This window comes from Leguminivora glycinivorella, chromosome 4 (genome assembly GCF_023078275.1).
Source record: "Leguminivora glycinivorella isolate SPB_JAAS2020 chromosome 4, LegGlyc_1.1, whole genome shotgun sequence".
Classification (NCBI taxonomy): domain Eukaryota; kingdom Metazoa; phylum Arthropoda; class Insecta; order Lepidoptera; family Tortricidae; genus Leguminivora; species Leguminivora glycinivorella.
The window spans coordinates 20,942,387-20,959,961 of NC_062974.1; positions in this window are offsets into that span (position 1 = coordinate 20,942,387).

The following is a 17,575-nucleotide window of genomic DNA, read 5'->3' on the forward strand; positions in this document are numbered from 1 at the left end:
TGAGTTTAAAGCAAGTTTAAATAGTTATCTCATAGGTAAGCGTGCTCCACCTTAGACCGCATCGTCACTTACCATCAGGTGTGATCATGATCAAACGCCTACCTATTCAACTTTAAAAAAAAATTAACACTTTTTTCCATTATTTCTTCAACTCACGCAAGTCACGTGTACAGTATTTGCTGTATATGTTTCACTGCACTAAAATTTAGTTTCACGCGTCCATCCCCCATAAACACACGGACGCACGGTTCGCACATAAATTACCAGAATATTCGGGAGGTCCCGCGAAACTCGGGAATTTCCCGTCGACTCCCGTGCGTGGCGCGGATATTTCACGTGCGTTCACGGAATAGACACCTGAATTTATTGGTGGTGTAAATTAGATTAAGTTTATTTGTGTTGTTTATTAGAGTACATAATTTTGCGGTTGGGATGGTGTTTGTAAACTTGCGGTGGCCATATATCTTCGCTACAAATTACAACGTCCCACGTTTTACATGTATTATGTACAGTTCTACCTACCAATTTCCGTGGTCACGCCTTAAGTCTGCATTCATCTGATTTTTGAGAACCGTGAACTTTATTTTACAAGCAATTATTAAGACAAAAATTAATATTAACACAGAAAGATAAGTACTTAACTTAGTACAAGTAATATACAATATTTAAACTTATGAGACTGTATCGAAACAAGTACCTACCTAAGAGCTTATATTATGCATTATAATGCTAGCGGCGGCCGTTGGAACTTGGAACTAATTGGCCTCCAGAAAATTTAACTTAGAAAATCCCACAAAATTAGGACAGCATCAATCGTGCACATAACGAATATCCAAATGCATAATATACAACCCCTTGAAAATCTTGAAGCCGTCGTAGTAGACCAAGGAAAAATATATGTACCTACTTATTAATTGCGCAAAGTTACTGGATATGAAAATAATTTATAAGAAATGTGAGAGAAAACTTTGTTAATAGCTCTATTAAATTTTACGACATCCGATAGGCGTTAAATCATAACTTCAATTTATGACCTCTGTCTCACCGTACATGAAGTGAATCCGATATTTTTAAACAAGTTAACAAATATGCAAATACAAATTTACATCACGATGGGAGCCGGCACCTCGCTGAGCAAGCTTTATGACATGCGTACATCAGATACTACACGACCAGACCGTACAAATATAACCTTATAATCATCGGGCAACCGCAGCGAAAGACCACACTCCTTTTTATTTGCTTTTAAACTTTCTTACAACCTGCAGAACGTTCTATTCTGAACGTCGTAGTTTATAAGAATTCGGTGTTTCTTCGGCAGCGCGAGCGTATCCTCTAAGTTGAATTTCGAACGGTCTTGTTCGAAAAGACGTAAGAACAAGATACTAGGATTTATGCAGACGCCCAGACAGCGTGCGGGACGAGTGCATATATCAATTTCTTGTTCGAAGCGATGATAAATTAGTTGAGATATGGCGCGGTGAAACCACGTACAAATGATGGGTACAACTTACAAGGTACCAGCAGCGGCTGATCCATACAAGCCGATTCCCACAGGCTTGCCTAAAATTTACTACTAGTAAAGTACCTACTTCAAAGATAGGTATCTTTTTAGACCCAGAGCCCAGGCCCGCCAGACCTTCCTCAAATTCTCAAGGATGAAACTTTGGGACAATGTAGAGTTCATATCGGCGGTTAATGTGTGCATATTTTCTAGTTCGGCCCATCGGCCAATTTTTTGCTATCAAGTGATGAAGGTGAAAAAAAAAAGTGCTTACTTTCCTTAAATTCTCAAGGCTGATTTTTATATATGTGTTAGAGCACGTTGTTAGAAATTGGTTATCATCAATGCCAGACCGTTTCCGCCGGCCATAACTTTTACCAGACGCGACAAAGTTGGCAAAAAACGACTCTAACTTACCTCATTTTCTCAAGCCTGATTTTGATATATGATACGCAGGGACCTGTAACTAGACCGTTTGTAAGCAGCCAGACCAATCGGATGGACCCAACTATCCGCCAGACCGACTTAAAGTTTCGATATGAGCATTAGTAGAATTGAAATATTCCGGGTCTATAAAAGCTAAAAACTTGAATTTTCTACATTAAGCTACGTGTATATTGTATACTTGACGTAATAAGCGACTTTCAAAAATTTTACTTCTAAGGAAATAAAAAAATGAAAGTTTATATGTGGTGCAAGATTAATTGTAAGCTATGAATTTTATTTACACTGCGTAAGTACATGTGTATTTTATTATAAATATAACTTTTACCAGACGCGACAAAGTTGGCAAAAAACGACTCTAACTTACCTCATTTTCTCAAGCCTGATTTTGGTATATGATACGCAGGGACCTGTAACCAGACCGTTTGTAAGCAGCCAGACCAATCGGATGGACCCAACCATCCGCCAGACCGACTTAAAGTTTCGATATGAGCATTAGTAGAATTGAAATATTCTGGGTCTATAAAAGCTAAAAACTTGAATTTTCTACATTAAGCTACGTGTATATTGTATACTTGACGTAATAAGCGACTTTCAAAAATTTTACTTCTAAGGAAATAAAAAAATGAAAGTTTATATGTGGTGCAAGATTAATTTTAAGCTATGAATTTTATTTACACTGCGTAAGTAACTAAGTACATGTGTATTTTATTATAAATATAACTTTTACCAGACGCGACAAAGTTGGCAAAAAACGACTCTAACTTACCTCATTTTCTCAAGCCTGATTTTGGTATATGATACGCAGGGACCTGTAACCAGACCGTTTGTAAGCAGCCAGACCAATCGGATGGACCCAACCATCCGCCAGACCGACTTAAAGTTTCGATATGAGCATTAGTAGAATTGAAATATTCCGGGTCTATAAAAGCTAAAAACTTGAATTTTCTACATTAAGCTACCTTGTTCGACGACCGAAAAGTTTAATTTACTTTTCTTCTTTTATTTATAATAAAATACACATGTAGTTACGCAGTGTAAATAAAATTCATAGCTTAAAATTAGTCTTGCACCACATATAAACTTACATTTTTTTATTTCCTTAGAAGTAAAATTTTTGAAAGTCGCTTATTACGTCAAGTATACAATATACACGTAGCTTAATGTAGAAAATTCAAGTTTTTAGCTTTTATAGACCCAGAATATTTCAATTCTACTAATGCTCATATCGAAACTTTAAGTCGGTCTGGCGGATGGTTGGGTCCATCCGGTTGGTCTGGCTGCTTACAAACGGTCTGGTTACAGGTCCCTGCGTATCATATACCAAAATCAGGCTTGAGAAAATGAGGTAAGTTAGAGTCGTTTTTTGCCAACTTTGTCGCGTCTGGTAAAAGTTATATTTATAATAAAATACACATGTACTTACGCAGTGTAAATAAAATTCATAGCTTAAAATTAATCTTGCACCACATATAAACTTTCATTTTTTTTATTTCCTTAGAAGTAAAATTTTTGAAAGTCGCTTATTACGTCAAGTATACAATATACACGTAGCTAAATGTAGAAAATTCAAGTTTTTAGCTTTTATAGACCCGGAATATTTCAATTCTACTAATGCTCATATCGAAACTTTAAGTCGGTCTGGCGGATGGTTGGGTCCATCCGATTGGTCTGGCTGCTTACAAACGGTCTAGTTATAGGTCCCTGCGTATCATATATCAAAATCAGGCTTGAGAAAATGAGGTAAGTTAGAGTCGTTTTTTGCCAACTTTGTCGCGTCTGGTAAAAGTTATGGCCGACGGAAACGGTCTGGCATTGATGATAACCAATTTCTAACAACGTGCTCTAACACATATATAAAAATCAGCCTTGAGAATTTAAGGAAAGTAAGCACTTTTTTTTTTCACCTTCATCACTTGATAGCAAAAAATTGGCCGATGGGCCGAACTAGAAAATATGCACACATTAAACGCCGATGTGAACTCTACATTGTCCCAAAGTTTCATCCTTGAGAATTTGAGGAAGGTCTGGCGGGCCTGGGCTCTTGATCTATTTTGATCAGTGTTGCCTAGCAGAAATTTTCACCAGCCGCCACTGCAAGGTACAGACTACAGACAATGGAATAGGAAATATGTCACTCGTTTATCTATCAATAAAGCCCACCAAATTTCAAGTGTTTGGATAAGTAAAGTCTGCAAAATTCCATAGGTCCGACTGGAGCAGATTTTAAAATCCTTAAGTACTTATAGAATGAAAACGATCTATTTTGATTAATCGAATATCCGACGTATTTCTTTAAAAAAACTAGTATTTACTCACTGCCAAACATAATATGCTGTCTCTAGGCCATAGAGTCTAGAGCTATATTATATAGCCCTCGGTGGCCAATGCTGATTGAAGACTTCACATACGACTTCATGTTGGTAGGTAAGAATTTCTATGATTTTTCCCCGATGTAAAAAGATTCCGCGCGGCATTTTCCTTAGCCGAAAATCTAAAAACCGTTATCTAATAATCTCTCTGGGCAAGAAAATGGAAATGGTTCATTTGGGCATGGAACGCGCGTGCCGCGAGCCCAGTAAATCATGCGACTTGCGAGAGAAATGGGCCGGACTCTCGGCTACGTGCTAATGCTAAAGCGGGGTGATCATACACTAGAGGTCGCTAGGAACGTGGATGTCGTGAGAACATGCGTGCTGTGCAAATTATTCTGACCCGCAAAGATTAACAATTTTAATAACAAAACTGCGTCTGTGTCGGGATACCATCACGCGTGCTCAGTGAAAAGGCTCCTCGTTACGAGGCGAAACATGTCGAACGATTTTCGACTACTTTGGCGTGAGTGAGCCGATTTTATATGTTTAATGCTGACCCGATAAGAGGTCTTTGGTTTGTAATGAACATAAAGATACGCCCTTGGGTACGCCTGATTCTCGTTAGGGCAATTTAATTACTTTATCGTAAGTAGCTGTATTTAAATCCCAAATATAGTAATACAACACATTAGTGTTATTAGTTCCCATCGTAAAATGGCAACGCAACATCATCACCCACCCACGCCGGTCCTGTAATCGTAATTTAATTTATTATTTTTATACGCCAATAAAAATAACTAAGTTAATTATAAATTAATGCCATTATACGGGACACGTGACTTTTTTGTTTATTGATGTTATGTGACTTTTATAACGTTTTTTCGGAGCAAATTATATTAAATACACTTAAGCGAAATATTTATGATTTTATATTGCTTGCATGTTCATTCAAGTATCGAATATCCTCTATACCTCTTATTTTTAGCGGTGGGTCTGTAGTTTATCGTCATGAGAGAGTAGTAAAAAATACCACCTAATACTTTTTTCTGGGTTCCGTTCCCAATCAGTAAAAAGGAACAGGTATGGCGTGACTACATCCGTCCGTCTGTTTGTAACTTCGCTCTCGATGTTTACAAAAGTGTCTATGTCACTAAATTATAAAACAAGTCGAACTTGTCCCTTATTTTTCAAAGTGACTGAAGATTGACATCGTAAAGTTTCAGCCCCTACGTAAAGTCACTCGTCCGCTCTATCCTTTATAATTTTGATGAAATTTCAAAAATGCCTACGTCACCCACGGACGTGTTTATCGTGGGTCATAACATAAACTACACGGCCTTTCAGGTCTGCTACTGACGGGTTATCGTGACCTTATTTTTTTTTGGCAAGATAAAAGGTGCCTATTCAAACAACAACGTTATTCTTAGTGGTTAAATAATTTTCTGCTCTGCAGCTCCACCGTGTACAGGTTAGACAATAATTGTAATCATAAATAAATAAATATTATAGGACATTTTTACACAGATTGACTGAGTCCCTTGGCTCAAGATGGCGTTCCAGGTACTCGGAAAACGACATATTTACATATTATATTATAATTATACAAGACTGGGCCTGACCGGTCGTCAATATCATGAATAATTAGAAGAGAAGAACTTATAGAAGGTTTATCTTGAAATTTGCACAATTCATATTTTCATTCACTCATTTGTTCCATTCGTTACAGCTTATGCGAATTGACCCGTAATGGCCGTAATAGGTAAGTAGATGAGAAAATAAGACAAGACCTTTATAATTAAGTTAGGTTTACACGATGTTATTAAAACCTTCTTGGTACGAGCTACGAGCCGGAATTCGAATACTCTGGCTTAGATGCAGTTTTGCTACGAGCGTGCTTTTTTGGTACATCCCTGTGATAATTTATTGTAATAGCTATGACGATCGCTGAGTGATGCAATACGTATGCTAAACAGCTAGGGACCATGATGTATGGAGGTTCAAGCACTTGTGATATGCTGTAAAGTATGTTGCGTTCCACTTGGCACCAAATCATTTGATCCCAAGTATTTTATGCACGACAAATGGTGGCACGAAAATGAAAATGAAATATTTATTTTTTAGTAGGCATATTACAATGCGCAAATGAACGTCAAATAACCGTCAAGTGACCGCTTTCCATCAGGCGGGCCGTATACCTGTTTGCCACCGACGCCGACGTATTTTATGGGGCCTGTAGTATATTTATATAACAAATTTTACATTTTCTACAACTAAATAAATGAAGCTATTAAATAATGTTTTTTATTTTAAAATAACTATTATAGTTCTTTTTAAATGTGCAATAATATGTATAAGTACTTAAAAATAATCTCGTTTTAAGATTTCCCCGTTTAATTTTTGTTCTAAAGTACATATTTTTTGTTCCAAAAATGAATTCCTCGTCCTTAAGACCGTATGGTAGGGGTCAATTCTCCATACAAACGCTCTCGACTATTTCCTCCCTGGTTTTTGAAGATAGAGCAATGATTTTTTCAACACAGATTGTTATTATTTTTATCTGTGTCGGACGGTTTTGATTTTTTTGATATTCTGCTTTTTAAAGATTCTAGAGCCAATCAAAAATTTCCAAAAACGGCCTTTTTCATTGTGGCGCAAAAAAAGGTGTGATACTCAAGATTGGTAACAATTAACCAAAAAAGCTAAACGGTCCGACATAGATTATTTTATTGTTATTCAGATTCTCAAATTTCGTTCCGATTGATTAAGTTTTGAAGGAGGAAAGAGTCGAGAGCGGAACTACGATTTTAAAGATTTTTTTGAAATATCTTTTGACTGAGTTGTTCTTAATGGACAATTTTTTTTCGATAAATAACTAGATTTATATTATATAATTTATTTATATAATAACACTTGTATATTTAACTAAAATTCCCAAGTTGAAAGGGGGGCTCCTTTCCATTTTAGCATTTTCGCTACCGTATCCTCTTAATTTCTATAGTTTTTGAGAAATATGGTTTCAAAGAAAGGGCGGCGGCGCCAACCTTCCCCCCTCCTCCCCCCTAAATGAAGGGGGGCTCTCGATGTCTCCCGGTCTTTATCTACTCAGGGCCAAGGAACAACTGTGCCAAGTCTGTGCTTAATCAGAAAATGCAGGGTTCCCATACAAGACATAGCAATATTAGCAATAGCCTCCCTACTATATTTGGGAATGTTGCATTGCAACAGGACCCTAGTGGAACATCCAATATATAAAGGAGATGGGTCCGGTAGGCAAATTCGCTGACATATTACTGGCAATATACGAGATATAGTGCGTAACTCGGGCCCTATATTTTATGACGGGGCGATTATGAGATGGGCTGGGATAATATGTTCCCCAAAAAAGGTAAAACTACTTGAACCTTTTAGGAATTAAAATATAATGTAAAGTTATAAAACACTTATTACACGTTTTATTTCTTTTTTGTTTTCTAATATACTGTGCTTTTAAAAACAAAGGGTTTTTTCTACGTGATCAGCTAAAACTTGTTGAAGTATTTGATAACTTAAAATATATTCGCGGATTAGCAAATATCATAAACTATAGGTAATTAAAAAAACTAAAAATCTAAGTCTAACGAAAGGCATAGTGCCCAAGATGCTGGCAGGATTTCCGCTCTGAATCTCAATACTTATAGGTACGTTGAGCGAGGAAACTGCCAGCTCTTTTGTCCCCAGTAGTATCAGTATTTAATTTAATTAATTTCGTCAGTAAGCGAATTTTATTTTTCCGAGATTGACTATAAAATTACAAAATTTACTAAAATATTCAATTAAATTTAAAAGCAAGGAAATTTTACATAATTTGTAAAAAAAATATTAATTATTTGTTACCTAATCAGTATCTCGCTCGGAAATTCGACGTTTTAGCCGGCTATTCATCTTATGAATGATAAACAAACACGGCTTAATAAATCGAGCTCGAAAATTTCCGAATATCATACTCCCGCCCAAATTATTCTCGGCCAAAGACCAGAAAATAAATTAGATCGCTTCCACCGCACGTGAGGAAGTCGCCGCTTCCTCCCCGTAATTAAACTAATAAAATCTACTGAAGTCCACGAAATTCAGCGCTTTTAGCGCAATAAAATGTGATTTATAAGCGCTAAGGGTCGGCCGTGTTGACACGGGCACGGATAAATTTCACTTAGGAAAAATCTCCGACAGTTACCTTCGCAAACTATTATATCACTTCATTATATCGACTATAAAGACACCTTATCTACTAATGTACAAAGTTAAAAATAATCAAGCAAGTATTAAACTTTAAGTGCAAAACAGTGTAGAAAGTGAGGTTTTGCGGGTAGAATTTGGATCGTCTAAAGATACTCGAGTTAGGAATTAAATGTAACCCGTTGTCAAGTTAAGCACTCGATTTATGAACATTTCTATAAAGGGACGAATGTCCGTTGGTTTTACAGTGAATTATTGAAATGGAAAGAGAAGTTTTCTTTTTCAGAAATGAAACTGGAAATGGGACATTACATATAGGTACTTTACCTTACTTCGTTGTTATTAATTTTCGTCATACTTTATCATAAAAGTTCATACTTATCATAAAAGTTATTTGTGTTATTGATTTTGTCAGGCATGTACCACGTATTTAGATACCAACCACATTTCTGTACCTAAAGGAATATAATTTGCGAAAACTGGACTATACTCGTTATAACATTGTTATTCCCCTTTTAGTTAGCTGGAAGGTCAGAGTCAGATCAGATAACAAACGCTTTCTCAAAAGGCCGCGGAAGATGAACATTTTACTAAAAGAAAACTTAAAAGAATAACTAAATCTTATTTTCTTTTTTGAAAGTAACGGTAAAAGAACAATAGAGGCAAATAAAGAAGGGCTGTCGGATCCCGCAATGGCCGGTTCCGCGGCGGACGGAACTCCGATCTGCATATCAATGGACGCCAGGGATTGCCGTTCCGATCATATATCTTGGCGAACTGGGTAGGTAGATTTTACAAGAGACAATTTTTTGAGTTGAAACTTTTATATTGGCTTGACTACTTATTATAAAAGGAGCAACTACGAGTAATAAAGCGAGTCCAAAATTTCATACTCCTTGTGTTCATCCTTAAAAGTGTTGGAACAACAATTCAGAGCGTTTCTTTCATCTCGTGCTCATGTAAATTCAACATTCATTATAATTTACTGAATTTGATATACACGCACAATTTGTCATAACGACAACGCAAACGAATATTAAATGTTACCCCACGTCTGTTACGTTATTTATTCAAGCTTTTATTTCACATCATTAAGGGAAATGATTTCGGCATGTCTAAAAAGCTTTTTTCCCAAGACCCGGTAGCAAAATTATTATTTACACAAAGCCGTCAACACGTATCCCAATAATTGTAATATAAGCGACTCGAATTCGCCACAGCTGTTAAAAGTTGTAACAATAGCGTTTTATGTAACGCTTTAATAAATCCTCATTATTCTAACATTGTAATTTCACACCAGAAATGTTGAATTTATCCCCCGTGTGATGTAAACGGCTAAGCTGGCTATTGTGCGACAAGTCTTTGTCGGCGAGACGTAAGACGACATATGGCGAGGTGGCGGCGTGACAAAGCATTTGCCGTCGGATTAAATACGTGACAAAATGATTAAATGTCACGGAATCATCGCTGCAGCTTAGCTGCGCTTTGATTCAAATGTAAGGGTTAAACACTATTTTCTATGGTTTAGTATTTGTGATCAAAGAATGCCACTGTCATTGCCATATGTTCACTGAATCCACCTGAATCTGAAACCTCAAATGGGGCTTCATAAACACAAATTCATAAAAATAACAGCCGTAGCAACAGTAATATTATAAATTTTAATATCATGTAGGTATATTCGTTGAGTCGGTGATTCTTTCCCGTTGTAATCAGCAGTCATCAATCATCATAGTATACAGCTATAGTCAAGTGAGTTCAACTGTCGTCAAAATGACACACGCACACAGCATATAGCAAAGCGATCAAAAGTTGGAGGACAATAATTTAAGATTTATAGTTTTTTTTTAGCTGCGGCCTTAGGACCTGCATTAACTGCAATTACTATGGGAACTGCAGTAATTATCCTTACGGATAAACGTTATAAAAAATCACAGAGCTTTGGTATTTTTTGTAAAATGTCTGTAAACACAGACATTTACCACACGATGAAAGCGTTGGTCGGCATATTTCAATATTGTATTTTAATATTCTTTATTGAATATTGTATTTTTATTTTTGTGGCGTAGGCTAGAGACTGGCAACCTGTCGCTGCAATGCCACAATTTGGTTTTCTTTCAACCCCTTTTTGCCACGAGTGGCACTGAAACTTGAGTATAGTTTACGTGCTCTGCCTAACCCTTTATGAGATACAGGCGTGATTATATGTTATGTATGTAACATATTTCAATTGTACCTTTTGTGTACAACACTGGCTCAGCACAAAGCTACAAAACGACGTCCGATAACTCTCTTGAATCTCTTAATGTACTGTGTGTAACACTTATTCACTGTGCGGAATATCGTAAATCTGCACAGCTCGGCTCCCGAATGTACCATTAGCTGACTCTTAACCCACTTTCCGCCCGTAAACCTTTTAACGTGCCTCCTAATGCACGAAACAATTGCTTATCTTTAGGCTGGACGGTCATAAACTTTTATCTATGTCTGGTTGAGATAACAACGAACATTTCGATGATCTTTTAATGGTGACATTTTTTCAGTTGTCGCAAAAAATGCAGACGTCCGTCTGTGCCAGAATTTTACCGTCAGTTCGTGATGAACGCAATTTTGTAAGTAAATAATTTGGACAGAAATTCTCATTAAATTACATACTCATAATACAGTAAAATAATAATGTTAATATTCATTTTTTTCAATTCCTTGCTACATTGCCTGAGCCACAGTGCTAAAGTAGGTTGTACGATCTAGCTATCGTACAGCGTAGGTATAGCATATACTGTAGCAATGTCTTTACGCAAATATGCGCACTCGCGCGACCTAGATTATTTATTCAACACGTGTAATTGCATTAAGTACAAAAATCAGTGCATTAAAGACTATGGTTAACAACAAACGTATGTGAGTTATTTATGGGTTCCTGGGATTCTGACAGTACCGTCAACTGGCGCGTACATGTTGGTCCTTCGAGCTTAGTGATGGTGTTCAGAGAAAGTTTAGTGTGGTTATCGTTTCAACTCGGTTGGCCTCCCACAAGCGGGTCTCACCAACTTAGTTGAGAGGACGTGGTGTCGCACAATGGATTTCAAGAATACCTACTAAGGAACCGTGACAAGCTATTGAATTTGACATTTTGCATTGAGCATTTTATTGCTATTGACACTTGCATTATTGACATTGACATTTATAGTACTATTTAAGGTACTTTATGACATTGGGCATTTTATTGCTATTGACACTTGCATTATTGACATTGACATTTATAGTACTATTTAAGGTACTTTATGACATTGGGCATTTTATTGCTATTGACACTTGCATTATTGACATTGACATTTATAGTACTATTTAAGGTACTTTATGACATTTTGACATTTGACAAATCATACCTGCTTGAAGAGCCATGGATGATTACGATCGTATATTGCAACGTCAGAGGGAGATCATCGATGCTATTCAGCGAGTGGAAACGAACTTCAAGAAAGACTCTGACTTCAGGAAAACCGAAGAATACTTACGGACGAGAATTGGCGCCGTAGACACGTTATGGGAAGAATTTGAGAAGAATAACTTGAAGCTTCGTGACGCACCTGACCAAACTGGGGAGTATTTTGTGGATAATGTGTACCAGCAAATGCAGGTTCGTACTGACAACATTCGTACGATGCTTTCAAATTACCGTTTTGGGGAGCCATCGACTCCTAAGGCCACAGATACTCAACAGCAGCAGCAAACTAGCAAACTTAACGAGCTTTTTAGTGAGCAGAAAACTAACTTCAGAGCTTTTCAAAGGATTTTGAACTATATTGACATTGACAAGATATCGGAGAAATGGGAAATGGAGGATGAACTTCGTAACCTTCAGACTCGATGGGACACTATTGACACTTTGCATCTGAAAATTGACAACTTGCTCCAGGGATCGGATAAGGACTACGAAGAAAGATACTCTGTGTATGAAAAGAAGTATCGACTGACAAAGAGGGTGCTAAACCAGAAAATTTCTGCTGCAACTCATTTACACAAGTCAACGCCGCAAATGGAGATACCTAACTTCTACGGTGACTACTCTCAATGGCCTACATTTATAGATTTGTATAAGACTGCAATCCATGACAACCCTGTGCTATCTAAAGCACAAAAAATGCAACATTTAAAGGGGAAGCTGAAAGGCGAGGCACTACGACTCATTCAGCATCTCAGTGTGACTGCTGACAACTATCTCACTGCATGGGACTTGCTGTATCATCGCTACAACAATAATCAGTTACTCTTCACCCGGCAGATAGAGATATTTTTAAATCAACCTACACTGCACAAGCAAACTTCTCATGACATTAAAAAGCTGCATGACACTACTATGGAATGTGTACATGCCATACACAACCTTGGCATAGACACAACTACTTGGGACCCACTTCTTGTTCACCTTCTGGCTAAAAAGTTGGACCCATTGACACTAGCTGACTACAAGGAGTCTCGTAAAGCGCCGCGAGAGCTGCCGACTTTAGATGAATTCACCGCTGTCTTGGAAACGAAGTTCCTCGCACTGGAACCTATGAACAGGAAAGATCGAGAATCTGCAGGATCATCATCATCGTCATCTAATAAACAAGTGACATTCAAGCCCAAAGATACAGTTTCCCCGGCCTACAAACGAACATCGTCCGGTAAACCAAGTTCATTCAACTTCAATATTAATGCAATTTGCGTAGTATGCAATATAAACCATCCATTATACCAATGCAAGAAGTTTGAATTGATGTCACCGGACGAAAAATGGAAAACAGTTTCGAAACACGGAATGTGCAAAAACTGTCTCTATGTACATGAGCGCAATGTATGCAATTCTACAAAAACATGCAAAATTTGCCATGAAAGGCATAATACTTTACTACATGACGCGATAAATGAACACGCCGGCCCAATATCGCGGTCGCCGCCCGCCGCCGCTAAGCAACAACAGCGTCAGCAATATAACCGGGAATCGTCAAGTAATCACGTTGCGGACGACGATGGCGAAACTTTATTGACAACTGTACAAATACGTGTACGAACGAATGACAATGGGTATGTGACACTTCGGTGCCTTTTAGACCAAGGCTCACAGATTTCACTGATCAGTCAAGATGCTATGCACCGGCTGGGAATACCCCGCCAACAATTAAACGCATCCGTTACAGGAATCGGCAAAAGTACAAGAAAGGTTAAAGGGAAGGTCAGACTCGACTGCAAATCAATTCATGATGACTTCGCCTTCCATACCAATGCGTTAATTTTGCCGAAGCTTATTAATAACCTGCCTAGCAACTCATTTGAGAAACAAAACGATGAACATATTCAACATTTACAACTGGCTGACCCAGACTACAATATTTCGAAACCGATTGACATTTTGCTGGATGTAAGGGTCTATTCTAGAATTATAATGGGAGGTCTCGTCAGAGGATCGGACCAGCAGCCCATTGCCCAACAGACTCTTTTGGGTTGGATCATTTCCGGGGGTGTAAACGCTACCTCTCTGCAATTACGTAACTGTAACGTCATAATTAATGACCTGCGAGCAATCGTCAACTACTGGGAGCTGGAAGAACTCAGCGGCCAGGACAGCACTGCAACTGAACACAATATTGTGAACAACTATACTCACAAACTACAAGACGGTTGCCTAATGGAAAATATGAAGTTAGGCTGCCCATGCAAGACAATTTTGAAGCTAAATTGGGTCAATCAAAATCAAAGGCTCTCGCCCAATTTCATCATCTAGAACAAAGTTTGACAAGAAACCCCAAATTGCGAGAAAGCTACAAAAAGTTCATGGAAGAATACTTGGAATTGGGCCACATGGAAGAGTGTACGACTCGGCAGGAGCCCTCATGCTATCTCGCTCATCATGGGGTGCATAAGATGGACTCTACCACTACCAAATTGCGTGTGGTATTCAATGCTTCATCCCCCACAGCCTCAGGATACAGCTTAAATGATCTGATGGAATGTGGGCCCAAACTGCAACAAGATATTCAAGATCTCCTACTGAGGTGGAGAACATACAAAATCGTTTACACTGCAGACTGCGAAAAGATGTATCGGTGCATACTTATCCAGGAAGATCAACAACACCTGCAAAAGATACTGTGGAGAAATCATCCTCAAGATCTTCTAAAGGAATACAAACTCTGCACCCTGACTTACGGCATGAAAGCCGCCCCGTTCCTCGCACTAAGAACTATGGCTCAACTAGCCATCGATGACGCTGACAAATATCCCTTAGCCTCCAAGGTCATGCAGACGGATTTCTACGTTGATGACCTACTAAGTGGATGCAATAATATTGACGAAGCGCGAGAAACGCAGCAACAGCTCATTGACATGCTCCGTGGTGCTGGTATGAACCTAAGAAAATGGGCCAGCAACACACCTCAACTATTATCTAACTTATCACCTGACAAAATAAATCAATCTGCAATTGACATTACAAATGACATGAAATCAACAAAGGCGCTCGGATTACAATGGAGTCCGCTTACCGACACCTTTACGTTTCATTACAAACATAAACAATCGAACTCGGATATATGCACAAAACGAATATTGCTATCCGAAATATCCCGAATATTTGACCCTCTCGGATGGCTTTCACCCGTAACCATCAGAGCTAAACTATTATTCCAAAAGGTTTGGCTCACCGGGACTGACTGGGATCAAGAAGTGCCACAAGATAATCAGCAAGAATGGTCCAGAATTCGTGATGACTTACTCAACATTGACAAATTGACAATACCCCGATGGATCGGAGACACCACACAGGCGCTTGCAGTCCATGGCTTTTGCGACGCTTCGGAAAAGGTCTACGCATGTGTTATCTATCTTAAATCCATCAATGACAGAGGAGAAATTATGACACGAATCATTGCTTCGAAAACGAAACTTGCACCGAAAAAGAAGCCACTGACATTGCCTAAACTGGAACTTTCGGGAGCGCTCCTATTATCTAAACTAATGGCAAAGATCCTTAAAACACTGCCAAATGCATCCATACCTATTTACGGGTGGTGTGACTCACTTGTCACATTGGGATGGTTAAAAGGAAATCCATCGCGCTGGAAGACATTTGTAGCCAATCGGGTAACCGAAATCCTTGACATTATGCCCTACACATGCTGGAGACATGTAAGCTCGCAGAATAACGACGCAGACTGTGCGACGCGAGGCATCTCTACTACTCAGTTGACAACACACGCGCTATGGTGGGAAGGGCCTCACTTCATAAAAGGGGAAATTCCTGACAATGTTGACAAAATTGCATTACCCCAATGTGAGGCCAAACAACAAAAGAAGACCTGTCTAGTCCTGGCAACATCTTCAACTATTGAAGATTTATTGGAAAAACACAGCTCACTGTCCCGCATAGTACGAATCATATGTTACGTATCACGTTTCATAACAAACCTACGACATCGCGTGACGTATGCGCAGCCGGCTACGTCGGGCGAACATGACTCCCTAGGCGTTTTGCAAAACAAACCTATATACACGAACTACTTGACAACTAAGGAAATTGAAAATGCATACAATATTATGGCAAAAGTAGTACAGCGGCAAGAGTTTGACAAAGATATAACTGACATCGTGCTCATCAAGGAAGACTTTTTACCACCCGCGAAGTGGGCCATGGGTCGTGTGACAGACGTACATCACGGCAAGGACGGATACGTCCGTGTTGTTACGCTAAAAACAAAAGGAAGAGAAATCCAAAGACCCGTGGTCAAAATAGCTCCGTTGCCTATTCAAAAGTCAGAACAAACCAGTCCCATAGACCCGGACATGAAATCTGACTCCGTTCCACCAAAAACGCATAAACGAGCACGAGGCAATAAACAATGTTTTATAACATCGATGTTACTGTTATTAATGACATGTGTGCTACCGGCTACCGCCCAGACACTCCATATTGACAAGATACAAACCAACAACTCGCTTTATTTTGACAAAATTGCAGACATAAGGATCATACAGGACGAGTGGAAGATGGTCGCATTTTACAACATGACGACATATTGGGATAGCATATGTTCAATCGAAAAGTACATTCAACTTATAAAAACAAAATGCAACAATGACTACACATGTGCTCCAATTATTGCACAATTCGAACACGAGTTAAATGAACTGCGTCACTACAACGATTTGCTGACAAGTCACCCTAACACAAACCGCCAACGAAGAGGTCTAGCCAATGGAGTCGGCTATTTAGCTAATACCTTATTTGGCGTACTTGATGATCGATTTGCAGAAAAATATGAAAAGGATATTGACACAATTACGAAGCGAGAAGATCACATTTTCAACTTGTACAAAAACCAGACATCCATACTTGAAGCTCACAACAATATTCTCAAACGCAACGAGATTATCATGAAAAATCAATTTGACTCAATTGCAAAAACCGTCCATAATCTAATCGAAGATGTGAATCAAGCACAATCCACGAGTCTACGTTTACTGAACTCGTTCTCGCTACTTTCGTCTATGGTAGCGGCGGATGTCATCATCTCAAATTTAAGAAGAATTCAAGATACCCTAGTTGACACCGTCACTGACATATACCATGGTCGATTAAACGTGCATTTACTACCCCCGATGCAACTCCAACAACAGTTAGAACTGATATCGGGGCATATACAGGATGACCTCACCATTCCAGTTGACAACGCTGAAGACCTGTACGGGTTGCTCCATATCCACGTAAAAGTGACTCGAAAGACCTTAATAATGGAGATACGCCTACCATTATTAAACCGTGAACAGTTCGAGTTAGACGCTATTATCGACCTTCCACGCAGAAACGGAGACAACGCCCTTTACATCTCAACAGCAACGAAATACATTGCAATCAACGTCAAGAAAGACACCATAATTCCAATGACAGAAACTGACATTCACGCATGCAGCGCTCACAAAAATGATAAAATGCTCTGTCCTTTAAATCACCCTGTATACACAATGAAAGTCGGTGAATCTATTTGTGACATGCAATTGTTATTAAACAACAATAACAAACCTTATTGCCAAGCGACAGCCAAGAAATGCGCTGACAGGT